The sequence below is a fragment of the Nicotiana tabacum genome, chromosome 1, assembly GCF_000715075.1.
Source record: "Nicotiana tabacum cultivar K326 chromosome 1, ASM71507v2, whole genome shotgun sequence".
In the NCBI taxonomy this organism is placed as follows: Eukaryota; Viridiplantae; Streptophyta; class Magnoliopsida; order Solanales; family Solanaceae; genus Nicotiana; species Nicotiana tabacum.
In genome coordinates, this window is record NC_134080.1 from 51,279,898 (window position 1) to 51,294,340 (window position 14,443).

The window sequence follows — 14,443 nt, forward strand, 5'->3', positions numbered from 1 at the left end:
GTGGCTTTTAGAGACTTCTGACTAAGTAGGGTTGAGGTCCTGTGTTGTGAGGATTATTATGGTATTAGGCTGCACGCCGCATCAAGTGTTGTATTGATTATGATTATGAGGTCGAGGGCCTGAGTTGCATGCAACTAGGTGGCTTGATATGAGGCCGATAGCCTATTGATTATGCCACGAGATGGCTTGATATTGCGTTTGGACCGTAAGGGGCCCCTCCCGGAGTCTGTACACCCCTAGTGAGCGCGGGTACCCAGTGTGATATGTGATATAGCCCGAGGGGCTGGTGTTGTTCTATGTTATCGCCCGAGGGGATAATTCTATTAACATTCTGCCCGATAGGCGGATTTCATGTGTTTATCTGTTCTTGTTGCTTTTTAATTACTTGTTTAATTGTTAAAAAGGTATTTTAAAGAAGCTTATACTGAACTAAGGTGTTTTTATAAGATTTTACTGTTTTATTGCATTTTATTAGTTTTACTCTGCCTCTTTATAGCATGTTGTTGTGTTTTACGTGTTTTCTTATTGCTCAGTATTCATTTATTTTTATTATTCACTGAGTTGGAGCACTCACTTTACTCCCTGCACCCTGTGTGCAGATTCAGGAGCTTCAGGTCTCGCCAGTGAGGGTTGATTGCTCCCAGTAGGCAATTCGGAGTCCACTAGATAGCTGCTCGGCGTTCGCAACCCAGTGTTTCTCCCTCCTATCTTACTTTATGTATTTAGTTCTTTAATAGATTGTACAAACTCTTTTAGACTCTTAAACATATGTTTAGATGCTCATGACTGGTGATACCCCGAGGTCGGGCTGTGTTTGTTCCACAAATTGTACTGTTTTACTGTTTCTTTTGGGATTTAATCATGTTAATGAATTAAATTGTGTTATTTTAATTGTTTAAAATGATTTGGGTGTTGTGTCGGCTGGCCTTGTCTTCACGAGAGGCGCCATCACGACTGGGTCTAGGTTTATGGTCGTGACAAGTTGGTATCAGAGCCTAGGTTACATAGGTCTCACGAGTCATGAGCAGGTTTAGTAGAGTCTCGCGGATCGGTATGGAGACGTCTGTATTTATCCTCGAGAGGCTGCAGAACCTTAGGAAAAACTTCACATTCTTGAATTCTTATCGTGCGTCCTTGATTCAGCTTGATAAGTAACTCTTGAAATTCCTTCCACGTGTCTGTATGCACACGCGCTATCGGTCAGGATGGACAACCACCAGTACCACCAGCTGTAGCTGCTAGAGGCCAAGGACGCGGTCGAGGTTGCGGTAGGGGCAGGGGTATGGCCCGTACAACAGCTAGGGCAGCACCTGCAGATCCACCAGCCGCCCTAGTTCAGGATCAGGTCCTAGTTATGGGCGCTCCAGCAGTACCAACTCAGGCACCAGCTATGCCCATTATGATTCCGGGTCTTCAAGAGGCCTTTAATTCTATCCGTATGCACTGGCCTAGCTCAGGCGGTCTCAGTTACTACAGCTGCAGCTACTTCTCAAGCCGGGGGAAGCACACAGACTCCAGCCGCTTGCACACCTGAGCAGGTCGTGCAGGGACTTCAGATGTCGGGGGCACATCCAGCCCAGCCGGTTGCAGCTGCTCAGGACTCTGTAGCTCCTACCATGCTAGAGGACGAGCAACAGAGGTTGGAGAGGTTGGTAGACTTCAGCCTCCGACTTTCAGTGGTGTAGAGGGCGAGAATGCCTAGGGTTTCTTGGACAAGTGTTAGAGGATTCTTCGTACAGCGGGTATTCTGGAGACCAACGGGGTCGCTTTCAATACTTTTTAGTTTTCTGGAGTTGCCTTCACTTGGTGGGAGGCTTATGAGAGGCATAGGCCTATTGGTGAAGCACCCCTTACTTGGCAGCAGTTCTCCGTTCTCTTTTTGGAGAAGTATGTGCCACAGTCTCGCAGAGAGGAGCTGCGCAGGCAGTTCAAATGATTGCGTCAAGGAGAGATTATTGTGACGCAGTATGAGATGAGGTTCTCAGAGTTAGCTTGTCATGCTATTTGGTTGGTTCCGACAGATAGAGAGAGTATTAGGAGGTTTGTTGATGGCCTCACATATCAGCTTCATATTCTCATGACCAGGGAGAGGGTGCTTGGTGCTACTTTTGAGGAGGTTGTAGACATTGCTTGTGAGATTGAGTCTGTTCGTCGCCAGGAGCGAGATGAGAGGGAGGCCAAGAGGCCCCGGGATCTGGTAGTTATGGTGGTGCTCTTTCGAGAGGTTAGTTTCAGCACGACAAAGGCCATCCATTTAGGCATGCTTAGCCAGCTCGCCCAGGTTATCGTGGGGCATCATCAGGTCAATTTTCTCACAATTCTCATCAAGGCTAGTCATCACTTAGTGCCTTTTCAGCTCAGAATTCGTCCCGTGCTTTATTAGTTTAGGGCTCTTCTATGTCGGTTGCATCTGCTAGTCATTCCGGTGCTAGGGGTTCCCTTCAGTCCCAATCTCCATCACCCAGGAGTTGCTATGAGTGTGGAGAGATGTGTCATATATGGAGGCGGTGCCCTCATCATCTTGCGGGTTCATCTCAGCAGAGGATTTAGCCATCGGCTTCAGCTGCCAGTTACTTCACCACCACCCACCCACCTATCTAGGGGTGGGTATCAGTCATCTAAGGGTCGCCCTAGAGGGGGAGGTCGATTAGGTGGCAGTCAGGCCCATTTCTATACACTTTCTGCTAGACCCGATGCTATTGCTTCAGACGTCGTGATCACAGGTATTGTTTTAGTCTGCCACAGAGTTGCTTATGTATTATTTGATCCCAGTTCCACTTATTTTTATGTGTCATCATATTTTACTCATTATTTGGATACGCCCCGTGAGTCTCTTGTTTTATCTGTTTGTGTATCTACTCAAGTGGGTGATACTGTTATTGTAGACCATGTGTACCGGTCGTATGTGGTGACTATTGGAGGTCTGGAGACCCGAGTGGATCTTTTGTTGTTATGTATGGTGGATTTCGATGTTATATTGGGCATGTATTGGCTATATCCATGTCGTACTATATTAGACTATCACACTAAGACAGTGACGTTGTCTATATCAGGTGTGCCACAGATTGAGTTGCAAGGTTCGACTGATTATGTTCCTAGTAGGATAATTTCATTCTTGAAGACCCAACGTATGGTTGAGAAGGGTTGTCTTTCTTACTTAGCCTTTGTGAGGGATGTTGGTAGAGAGACTCCCAATATTGATTCTGTTCTAGTTGTGAGGGATTTTCCCGATAGGCTTCCTGCAGATCTGACGGGCATGCCACCGGATAGGGATATTGATTTTGGTATTGATATGGTGCCGGGTACTCAGCCCATCTCTATTCCACCGTATCATATGGCACTGGCGGAGTTGAAGGAGCTAAAGGAGCAACTTCAAGAACTCCTTGATAAGGGGTTCATTCAGCCTAATGTGTTGCCTTGGGGTGCACCTGTTCTATTTGTGAAGAAAAAGGATGGCTCGATGAGGATATGCATTGATTATAGGCAGTTGAACAAAGTAACAATTAAGAACAAGTACCCTTTGCCTCGTATTGATAATTTATTCGACCAGCTTCAAGGAGCGAGAGTGTTCTCCAAGATTGATCTCCGTTCAGGTTATCACCAGTTAAAGATCAGGGACTCGGATATTCTTAAGACAGCTTTCAGGACCCGATATGGTCATTATGGGTTCTTGGTGATGTCTTTTAGGCTGACCAATGCCCCAACAGTGTTCATGCATTTGACGAATAGCGTGTTCTGACCTTATCTGGACTCATTCATCATAGTTTTCATTGATGATATTCTGGTGTATTCGCGTAGTCAGGAGGAGCACATGGAGCATTTGAGAGTTGTGTTGCAGAGATTGAGGGAGGAGAAGCTTTATGCAAAGTTCTCTAAGTGTGAGTTTTGGCTCAGTTCAGTAGCTTTCTTGGGGCACGTGGTGTCCAACAAGGGTATTCAGGTTGATCCGAAGAAGATAGAGGTGGTTCAGAGTTGGCCCAAACTGTCTTCAGCCATAGAGATTCACAGCTTTCTTGGTTTAGTAGGTTATTACCGCCGGTTTGTTCAGAGATTCTCATCTATCACATCGCCCTTGACCAAGTTGACTTAAAGGGGTGCTCTATTCAGGTGGTCGGATGAGTGTGAGGAGAGCTTTCAGAAGCTCAAGACTGCCTTGACCACAGCTTCAGTGTTTGTTTTGCCATCAGCTTCAGGTTCATATACCGTGTATTGTGATGCTTCGAGAGTTGGTATTGGGTGTGTATTGATGTAGGAGGGTAGAGTCATTGCTTATGTTTCTCTTCAGTTGGCTGCCATTGTTCACACGTTGAAGATTTGGAGGAATTATTTGTATGGTGTGTCTTGTGAGGTGCTTACTAATCATCGTAGCCTCCAACACTTGTTCAAGTTAGAAGGATCTCAATTTGAGTCAGCGGAGATGGATGGAGTTGCTAAAGAATTATGATATTACTATTTTGTACCATCCGTGGAAAGCCAACGTGGTGGCCGATGCCTTGAGTAGAAAGGCGGTGTATGGGAAGTTTGGCATATATTCCGGTTGGGGAGAGACCTCTTGCAGTTGATGTTTAGGCCTTGGCCAATCGGTTCATGAGGTTTGATATTTCGGAGCCCAGTCGGGTATTGGCTTGTGTGATTTCTCGGTCTTTCTTATGTGATTGCATCAGAGAGTGCCAGTATGATGATCCTCATTTGCTTGTCCTTAAGGACAGAGTTCAGCACGATAATGCCAGAGATGTGACTATTGGTGATGATGGGGTGTTGAGGATGTAGGGCCGGATATGTGTGCCCAATGTAGATGGGCTTCGGGAGTTGATTCTGGAGGAGGCTCATAGCTTGCGGTATTCCATTCATCCGGGTGCCGTAAAGATGTATCAGGATCTAAGATAGCATTATTGGTGGAGGATAATGAAGAAGGACATTGTGGGATTTGTAGCTCGGTGTCTCAATTGTCAGCATGTGAAATATGAGCATCAGAGACCGGGTGGCTTGCTTCAGCAGATGGATATTCCAGAGTGGAAGTGGGAGCGGATCACCATGGACTTTGTAGTTGGCTCCCACAGGCTTTGAAGAAGTTTGATTCTATTTAAGTGATTGTGGATCGGCTGACCAAGTCCGCGCACTTCATTCCTGTGTGTACTACCTATTCTTCAAAGCGGTTGACAGAGATCTATATCCAGGAGATTGTTCGTTTGCATGGAGTCCCGGTTTCCATCATTTCAGATATGGGCACTCAGTTTACTTCGCAGTTTTGGAGGTCTGTATAGCGAGAGTTGGGTACTCGGGTTGAGTTCATGAGCACAACTTTTTACCCTTAGACGGACGGGCAGTCCGAGCGCACTATTCAGGTATTGGAGGACATGTTGCGTTCTTCTGTCATTGATTTCGGAGGGTCATGAGATCAGTTTCTACCGCTTGCAGAGTTTGCTTATAACAACAGCTACCAGTTGAGTATTCAGATGGCTCCATATGAGGCTTTGTATGAGAGGCGGTGTAGATCTCCAATTGGTTGGTTTGAGCCAGGTAAGGCTAGGCTATTAGGGACAGACTTGGTGTAAGATTCTTAAGAAAAAGGTGAAGGTAATTCACAAGAGGCTTCACACAGCACAGTCGAGACAAAAGAGTTATGCTGATACGAAGGTTCGGGATGTGTCCTACATGGTTGGTGAGAAGGTTCTATTGAAGTTTTCGCCCATGAAGGGTGTTATGAGATTTGGGAAGAAAGGTAAATTGAGTCCTCGGTTCATTGGGCCTTTTGAGGTGCTTCGGAGGATTAGGGAGGTGGGGTATGAGCTTGATTTTCCACCCAGCTTGTCGAGTGTGCATCCGGTATTTCATGTTTCTATGCTTCGGAAGTATATTGGGGATCCGTCTCATGTTCTTGATTTCAGCACAGTTCAGTTAGATGATGATTTGACTTATGATGTGGAGCTAGTAGCTATTTTGGAGCGTCAGGTTCGAAAGTTGAGGTCAAAGGACATAGCTTCAATGAAAGTGCAGCGGAGAGGTCGGCCCGTGGAGGAGGCTACCTGGGAGATCGAGCGGGAGATGCGGAGCATATATCCTCACCTGTTTGAGGCTTCAGGTATGTTTCTTAACTCGTTTGAGGATGAACGTTTGATTAAGAGGGGGAGGATGAGTTACCGCTCCGTTTCCCCCATTTTTGCTTCTTATTGCCTTGTTCAGCTGTATTTTGTGTTACCGGGTTGGTTTGCTCGGGTTCGGAGAGGTTTTGGTAAGGTTTAAGATACTTAGTCTCTTCTAAGTAAGCTTAAGTTGGAAAAGTCAACCAGATGTTGACTTATGTATTAAAGGACTCAGATGTGAGTTTTGATGGTTCGGATAGCTTTGGGAGGTGATTTGGGACTTATGAGAGTGATCAGAATGTGTTTTGGAGGTACGGAGTAGATTTAGGCTTGAATTGGCGAAATTAGAATTTTGGCATTTTTCGGTTGAAAGGTGAGATTTTGATATAGGGGTCGGAATAGAATTCCGGGAGTTGTAGTAGATCCATTGTGTCATTTGGGATGTGTGTGCAAAATTTCAGGTCATTCAGACGTGATTTGATAGAAAATGGAATTTGGAAGATTTTGGAATTCTTAGGCTTGATTCCGATGCAAATTTGGTGTTTTGATGTTGTTTTGAGAGTTCCGAAGGTTGGAACAAGTTTGAATGATGTTATAGGATATATTGTCATGTTTGGTTGAGGTCCCGAGGGCCTCGGGTGAGTTTCGGGTGGTTAAACGGACCAAAATGCATAGTTGAGAAGTTGCAGATTTTTGGCTTTAGCTATTGCAGGCTTTTGGCCTTCGCGTTCGCGAAGGTTCGAGATGTGAGGCAGGATTTTTGGCCTTCGCATTTGCGAAGGAGGTCCCCCATCCGCAAAGGGCTGGGGTCATTGAGCTACGCGTTCGCGAGAGGGGAGCCGCGTTCGTGATGGGTTGTGGAGTTGAGCCTTCGCGTTCACTAGAGGGGAGATGCGTTCGTGAAAAAGGAAAATGTGGTCAACATCACGTTGTGCTTCGCGAACGCGAGGCCTTGACTGCATTCGCGAAGAAGGAATGAAATGTCTGGGCAGAATGTTTTAAAAGCTCATTTCTGCGATTTTTAGCCTAAGTTCCTCCATTTATGGGCGATTTTGAAGTTTTTTGAAGAGAATTGAAGAGGGAATCAAGGGGGAACACTTGGAGGTAAGATTTATAGATTTAATACTCGATCCTAATGTGATTTCTGCCTAATTAATCATGAAAATTGTTGAATTTAAGCGTACATATTGAAGTACTAGGGCTTGTAATTGGAGACCTAAAATTAGGGATTTTAGGGATCATTTGTGGTTGGATTTTGGTGATTTTGATATGAATGAACTCGGGGAGTGATAAGGAGTTTATTGATGTAATTTTTATCGGGATCCGAGACGTGGCCCAGGGGTCAGACTTGGCCAATTTCGGGATTTGTGTTGTAATTTAATTTTTTTCGAGTGGACTTTGTTCCCTTAGCATATTTTGATAGTTTTGCACTAATTTTGGTTAGATTTGGAGCATCCGAAGGCCGATATGAGAGGCAAAGGCATCGCGGGCTAGAGTTTGGACCGGATAGAGGTGAGTAATGATTGTAAATATTGTCCTGAGGGTATGAAACCCCGGATTTCACATCGTTGTGCTATGTTGAGGTGACGCACACGCTAGATGACGAGCGTGAGATCGTGCACCATTGGGGATTGTGACTTAGTCTATCCCGAATGACTGTTTTACCGCGTATTTGATTGAAAATTGTTTGTTATCATCATGTTTTCGGCTTAATGCCATATTTGGGCCTTGTGCCAACTATTTGGACCCTTAAGGGATTTTTACTGTTATTTCCTCACTGTTTTAATTTTTTATATCTGTACTCAGTCATGCTATATTATAATGTTTTCATAACTCAGTCATGCTTACTCTGTTTTAATACTTTAAATGATTTTTTTGCGCTAAGCATCATATTTTACTGTGCCCGAGTGGCTTTTAGAGATTTCTGACTGAGTAGGGCTGAGGGCCTGTGTTGTGAGGATTATTTTGGGATCGGGCTGCATGCCACAACAGTGTTGTACTGATTATGATTATGAGGCCGAGGGCCTGAGTTGCACGCCACGAGGTGGCTTGATATGAGGCCAAGAGCCTATTGATTATGCCACGAGATGGCTTGATATTGCGCCTGGGCCGTAAAGGGCCCCTCCCGGAGTCTGTACATCCCAGTGAGCGTGGGTACCCAGTGTGATATGTGATATAGCCCGAGGGGCTGGTGTTGTTCTATGTTATTGCCCAAGGGGCTGATTTTGTTGACATTGTGCCTGAGGGGCGGATTTTATGTGTTTATCTGTTCTCGCTACTTTTCAATTACTTGTTTAACTGTTAAAAAGGTGTTTTAAAGAAGGTTATACTGAACTAAGGTGTTTTTATAAGATTTCACTATTTTATTGCATTTTATTGGTTTTACTCTGCCTCTTTATATCATGTTGTTGTGTTTTACGTATTTTCTTATCGCTCAGTCTTCATTTATTTTTATTACTCACTGAGTTGGAGTACTCACTTTAATCCCTACACTCTGTGTGCAGATTCAGGAGCTTCAGGTCTCACCAGTGAGGGTTGATTGCTCCCAGCAGGCTATTCGGAGTCCATTAGGTAGCTGGTCGGCATTCGCAGCCTAGTGTTTCTCCCTCTTATCTTACTTTCTATTTCTAGTTCTGTAATACACTGTACAAACTCTTTCAGACTTTTAGACACATGTTTAGATGCTTATGACTGGTGACACCCTGATGTCGGGCTGTGTTTGTTCCACAAATTATATTGTTTCACTGTTTCGTTTGGGATTTAATCATGTTAATGACTTAAATTGTGTTATTTTAATTGTTAAATGAATTGAGTGTTGTGTCGGCTGGCCTTGTTTTCACGAGAGCCGCCATCACGACCGGGTCTGGGTTTAGGGTCGTGACACAAGAGAAAGCAAGGCAAAAAAAAGGTCAGATAAGGACAATCAATTCAATGCAGTATGAAAATGAAAGTAACGAAAGCGAATAAGTCATGATAAAGCACTTCAAAAATGAGCAGTAGATATCACAAATAAATAAGATAATCGAAGTATAAGAAACAATAGATAATAGCATAAATTAAAGGATAAGAAACTATAAAGTAAGATAAGTTGATATAATGATATCGGATAGTATTGTATTGCTTCAGTATGATGATTGCTTGTTGTAATACTTGATATTTTGAAGAAGACAACTTGTAAGCCACGGTAAGTTGCCGATTGAGAGACTTTTCAATATTGAGAATAAGAATAGTAAAAAAGAAAATGAAAAAGGTAAATACCGTATTAGTTATTATGATAAAATGAGGCAAAAAAAATAGATACCCTACCCATATAAGGAAATAATTCATTAAAAAAATTTACATTCTCTAATTATTACAAAACGATCGTCACATTAAAGTTATTGTACTTTCACTCCATTTTTTAAAAAAATTTAAGTGTACACACATTTTTTTTTTAAAATACATCTTTAAGGAGAAAATAGGGCCCCCAAAAAGTTAGGCCCCAAACAATTACTTTATTGACCTTATAGTCGAGCCACCCACGAAAGGAAACTAAATCAAGTAGAAACACTTTGGTAGAGGTATAACGAGGTTATCAATATAATAGAAGTTTGATATGGAATATCGTCCTTCCAAACCAGACTTTTATGTGTGTTATCTATATATAATTTGAGTCTATTATTTAGATGATCACTTTAACTATCGGAAATGATGGATTAAAGTCATTTTTCTTTCATTTGTATCAAGAAAGTCGCTCAACTATCTTTATTACACTCTGATAATCACTCTGCCGAATTTCTTAACATTTTCTGTGGAAAAAGCTGACTTGACAATCCATATGGACTTTTTATATTTTTTGCCACGTAAAATAATTATCATCCAAACGAAATTTAATCCAATCTGATCATTAAAGGTAATACCATCCGAAATAAACTTTTACTTCTAAACGCATATTTCTTCCAAAAACTCTTGGACCAATTATTGTTTTATATAACTGTTTTCTTCTTCGCTTGAACCATCAGACTTTGTAACACACCATACTAATAAAATCAGTTACTTTTTAAAAAAAAAATCATTTGTTTAATCTTACATTATAGTTTATTTATTGCATCCCGTACTATTTTTTAAAAGAAATTTTTCTCACTCCTTTTATGTATAAGCATCCTTGTTGCTCTCTGTCGAGCCCATTATTATATTAAGGAGAAAAAATTATGTGAATAAGAGACACAATGGTGGAACCAAAACAATATCGAGGGAATCAAATGAGTCACGGGAAATTGATAATCTTACTTTCTAAATGGTATTAATCGGACTATGATATATCAGGTAACTAAATAACTGCTCTTATTAATTAACTATTTTCGATGCTGAAAGGTTCAATGTTGTATAGAGAAACCATAAAAAGTTCATCTACTTGCGAGAAGAAGAGAAGAGCTTTTATAAAACAATAATAGGTACACGAGTTTTTGGAAGAGAGATACGTTTAGGAGTAAGGTTTATTTCGGGTGAGTTTACCTTTGATGGATCAGGTTGGATTTTTTTTTTTATTTGGGTGAAAATTATTTGATGTGGCAAATATAAAAAGTTAATGTGAACTGCAAAGTCAGCTTTTTCCACCAGAAATAGTAAGCAATCCGTCTGAGTGATCATTGGAGTGCAATAAAGATAGTTGAGTGACTTTCTTATTACAAATAAAAAAAAGTGATTTTAACCCATCATTTCGGATAGTTTAGTGATCATCTTGAGTAATGGACTCTATATAATTTGCAAATTAGTTAGCCATGCTATTTCTTATGAAGTACTTCTTGAGATAACAAAAGATATTTTTAGTTACGGAGAATATAATATCAAAATTATAAGTAAGAAGATAAGTTGAACTCAATGAGGTATAGATCTTTGCTTGTTTCATTAGCGCTTCTAGCCTTTTGTCATATTGACGAATTTTATCCAAGTGCAAATTGAATTTACACTATTTTTGGAATTAGAGTTGCAGTATATGACAGATAACCAGAGACTGATTTACCAGGAGGGGTGGGGTACATGCACCCATGCTCCCCTCCCTAGGCTATGTATAAAATACTAATTTTTTTTAATTATGTGGTTAAATATGTTTGTAGTCACCCATGCTTAAGTGATTGGTTTGGTGCATTAATAGCTAAGTGTCCCTTTTATCTCCTTTTTGACCCCAAGGTGAGGGCTTCGAACCCCATAAAAAAAAATTGATTAATACCTTTCATTATTAATTACAGTAAATAAATTTCCAATTTCCCACACCCTTTTCAATTAACAACATTATCCTATGCCCTTTCTTTCTTTCTTTCAATTAACAAACAAATACATTTTTTTACTTCTTTAAAAAGAAAATTCCTTTTTGCTTATGTCTTTTTTTATTTTCTTCTCTTAATCATTCTTTTGAGTACAAAACTTTGAAATCCCTAAAAATAAAGTACTCATGACTCATCACTCTCGGCTCTGAGGCTCTCAGTAGATTCAAAGCAGGGAAATCCCCGCTCAATATTAAGCGTTGCTTTTAAAAACTTTTTTGAATGATTGTTTAGTTTTCTGTATAGGGTGTGAGATATTTAAAACTATAAGTAATGATGTAATTATTGACCATTTTCAATAAAAACTCGTGGAGGACAATTGTAAAGTGAATGATATTTTTTGCGAATATAGTATTAATATAGTTTGCTCGTCAACTTGCCGCCATCATCAAATTTTATATAATGGAACCAAATATCTATCTTAAAGATAATAGTGCACCCATAATATTAAAATTCTGGATACGCCTATGCAAATAACATAACTTTTTCATTGGTTACTCACATGTTGTATGGGTCCAAATTTGGCAACCACGACCATTACCGAGTAGGACGAAGAACGAGGTTATCATGATGCATCGTCTGATGGTCGTCGTGGTGAAAGGCAACGATCAAGGGCGGTTAGTCGATGCATGACATCCTCGACAGTGTATTAGTGGGAGACAGTAAGAATATGACTTTCGAATATTCTCTATGTTATACTTTTTAGAGGTTTTTGAGAGATTGTCCCTTATAAATAGGAAAAGTGAGTAAAGAAAAGGGAGATATGAGAAAAAAGATAAAAGAACACTTTGTAAAAGAATCATTTGAGAACAAATACAAAATCAGTCTTATTCATCTGAGAAGATCCAAAGATTCTCCAATCATCTTATACATATTCCCCCTACGCCGATTGCATCAATTAAGATTGATTGTGCATTTAAGTCTTCATATTTATGAGCATTTATTTGATTCCAGCATATTTGTTACATCATTCATCTTGCTTACTTCTTCCATCACTTGATCTAGGTTTTATTGTGCTTGACTAAGATTGACTTCATCATTATCATTAATTATTTTAATTAAAAAGGTTTCGACATCTTTTGGTCAAACAATTTGGCGTTGTCTGTGGGGACATCTTTAATTTAGATGTAACGACCCAACCGGTCATTTTGAGCTTTTGCACCTTGCCTGTCAGTTCTCGGGCATGATTTGCCCCGTGTGATGGATTATGACTTGTGTGAATCATTAGTTTTGGTTTTCAGGGTAATCGGAATGAATTTGGAAGAATAGTTCTCAGTTTGAAGCTTGAAATTTTAAAAGTTTGACCAAGATTTGATTTGTTGGTATATGATCTTGGATCAAAATTTTTATGATTTCGATAGCTCCATTAGGTAATTTGGTACTTAGGAGCATGATCGGAATGCATTTTGGAAGTCTGTGGAAGGTTTAGGCCTGAATTGGCGAAACTAAAATTTTGGCGTTTTCCGGTTGATAGGTGAGATTTTGATTAGGGGCTGGAATGAAATTTCGAAAGTTACAGTAGCTCTGTTGTATCATTTTTAACGTGTGTGCAAAATTTCAGATCATTCAGATGTGGTTTGGTTGAGTTTTTGATCAAAAGCGAAATTTGGAAGTTCTTGAAATTCTTAGCCTTGAATCCGATGTGATTTTGGTGTTTTAATGTTGTTTTGAGTATTTTGAAGGTTGGAACAAGTTTGAATGAGGTTATGGGATGTGTTGGCATGTTTTGTTGAGGTCCCAAGGGTCTCAGATGAGTTTCGGATGGTTAAACGGATCAATTTTGGACTTTGGACTTGGAAGTTTTTGCTAGTTTTGTGTTGCAGACAAATTGTTCTTCGCGTTCATGGTCAGGGACTCGTATTCGCGAAGGGTGTTTTATATGTTGATATTTTTGTTCTACGCGTTCACAAGGAAGGGGATGTGAACGCGAAGGTGGAGGCTTCATGTGCATCGCAGACGCGAGACTGGGGTCGCATTCGCGAAGAGGAGTAAGGTCGTTGGGCACTCCAGGCCCATGTGCTATGCGTTCGCGAGAGTTGGCCGCGTTCGCGAAAGCCTGGTAAGGCGAAGCATCGCATTCGCATGGAAATTGTCCGCGTTCACGAAGGGAAAAATGGAGAGGCAGTGAATTTGGTCTACGCGAACGCGAGAGACTGGTCGCGTTTGCGAAGAAGATAATTTTACCTGGGGAAGAATGTTTAAAAGTGAGTTTCACGAGCTTTGGTCTATTTTCTCCATTGTTAAACATTTTTTGGAGCTTTTGAGAAAGATTGAAGAGGGAATCGAAGGGTAACACTTGGAGATTTGGAGCATCCGGAGGTCGATTCGTGAGGGCAAAGGCATCGCGGGCTAGAGTTTGGACTTGATCGAGGTAAGTAATGATTGTAAATGATGTCCTGAGGGTTTGAAACCCCAGATTTCACATCGTTGTGCTACTTTGAGGTGACATACATGCTAGATGACGAGTGTGGAGTCGTGCACCGTTGGGGATTGAGACTTGGTCCGTCCCGTACGAATGTTAAGTCGCGTATTTGATTTGAAATCTTATGATATTCCATATTTTAGAGATTTATATTATATTTTGGGTTGTATGCCATGTTTGGGGCCTTGTGCCGACCTGTTGATACCTTTAGGGGGCACTTTCACTATTTTTCCTCACTCTATTTGTTTTGAAAGCATATTCGCAGTCATGTTTTACCTGTTTATTGTTTAAATCTTGTTTTATCATTTTACTTCTTAAAATGTGAAAACTATTTGGGCTGAGTTCCCTGTTTTACTGATGGTCTGAGTGATCGTGAGGTTGATGACTGAGATAGACCGAGGGTCTGATTGTGAGGTTGATGACTGATATAGACCGAGGGTCTAATTGTGAGGTTAATGACTGAGAGAGGCCGAGGGCCTGGTTGTGAGGATTATATATCTATGGATCGGGCTGCACGCCGCGGCAATATATATATATATATATATATATATATATATATATATATATATATATATATATATATATATATATGGATCGGGTTGCACGCCACAACGATATGTATATGGATCGGGATG